The sequence below is a fragment of the Anthonomus grandis genome, chromosome 22 (genome assembly GCF_022605725.1).
Source record: "Anthonomus grandis grandis chromosome 22, icAntGran1.3, whole genome shotgun sequence".
Classification (NCBI taxonomy): domain Eukaryota; kingdom Metazoa; phylum Arthropoda; class Insecta; order Coleoptera; family Curculionidae; genus Anthonomus; species Anthonomus grandis.
This window is the reverse complement of record NC_065567.1, coordinates 15,476,359-15,478,334: the sequence shown is the minus strand read 5'-3', so window position 1 is coordinate 15,478,334 and position 1,976 is coordinate 15,476,359.

Below are 1,976 nucleotides of genomic sequence, written 5' to 3'. Positions count from 1 at the left end.
CCTACGTACAAGGACGAAAATATTTCTTGCTAGTAAAGCGTACTATAGTTTAAGTGAATTTTTTAATGATTAGCATTTAAGTATTTTTCAAAGTTTTATATAATTTTATTTTATTTTAAATTAGTTTCTCGTTTTTATTCCTTTAATGTACAGTCTATTGGCTTTGTCTACAACTTCTATGTTTATATTGACAATAAAGCATTTTTGAGTTTGAGTTTGAGTAATGGTGGGAGGTTTAGAAGGACTTCCATGGATGCAGTTGGTGTATATATCATGGATCCTGTTATGCCAAGACATGCGAGCCTATGTATTTTGCTTAACTTAAGCCTTGCTCCTACTTGCAGGGTATTTGGCCACCACGTTAGTGCAGCATAAGTTATAGTGGGCACCGCTATTCTGGTATAGATCCAGTGTGCCATTTTGGGCTGTAATCGCTAATACCTAAGTTTGCCCATACATGCGGTTGGTCGTCAATAAAATTGATTTCGATCGCAATCGAGGTTACTTTGTCAAGATATTGGTTTCAGCTTAACTTGGACTCCAATATAACTTCCAGGTATTTTATCTCTCTCAACATAGGAATTTCTTAACCATGCTAGAATAGTGGCCCAAGGTCCTCAATCTTTCGACTTTTCGTAAATGGTACAATTGCGGATTTAAGGAGAATGATCTTAAGAAATTATTTAATTAGCAAACTAGTGGCATTTTTAACACTGATAAAAATAAGAAGACAAAAAACAATTAAGAATCGTATTTTTAAGTTTATACATTTAACTTTTTTTTAATGGAAATCCCTGTATATATATTTTTTTTAAACTTTAAATTTGAAACAAAAAAGTTTATAATGACTTTCCCGCTAGAGTCAAAATAACGGTAAATAATTTATATTATTTGGAGTATTATAATATTAAGACGGCCATGAAAACAACAACATGGCCTTCGCGATTTGATAGCATTAAGAAAAGCGACGACAAATTGCTAAACTGGACATCCTCGCAACTAGAAGGCTTTAAAAACAATGATAAAATCAAATAATGTCAAACTATTAGTGTGGTTGACAAATACTCGTTTATAATCTTTATTGTGTCAGCTATTAATTTTAGGAAAAATGATTTTCTCTCATGAACAAAAGTGTGATATGTTATAATGTTTTTTAGTGTGCAGAAAAATCCTCTCTGAGAGCAAAAGAATACTACACTTTACACCAAATCCCGCTCGCATTCAATCATATGAACGATATTTTCTAAGACTTTATCAAAAATGTAGGGGTACCGAAAAGCTGTTTGCTAAAACAAGGGCAAAAAAAGAATTCATATTAAGCGAGACCACGGAAATTGCAGTTTTTTTTCAAGGCTTATCGTAAGAATTGAACACCCCATATTCTCAAGGACTCTAATTTCAATTATGGTATGCTAATTTCAATATTATGTTAGTACATCCAAGAAGTCCAAAGTCTGTTTCAGTTTTCAAGTTTGATGCGGTATAATTGGTTCAAAAATTGTTGGCCCGTTCTTTTATGAGGGTACCCTAACTGGTGAAAGATATGTGGAATTTATGACGGAAATTTTGAATAATGTAATGTTTCCGTTTGGGTGAATAACTTGATTAATTTGTAACCTATCAAAAAAGTCATTATGAACTTTTTTGTTTAAAACTTGATGTTTTAACTAAAAAAAATATAATATACAGAGGTTTCCATTTAAGAAAACGTAATTTTAGTGAAAAACTCAAAAATACGATCCTCAATTGTTTTTTTCTTTCTCAGTTTTACGAGCATTAAAAATGCTACTAGTTTGTTAATTTAAACAACTTTGTATTTTCACTAATAACAAAGTCACCAATGGTGGAGACTTATACATCAAAATTTAAATAAAAAGCATAAAAAACCAAGCCAATAATGCATTGACAGCTAAAAACTAATTCAGCGGTTAGATAAAAACCACAAGTATACCTATACAAAATATAGGTATAATTAT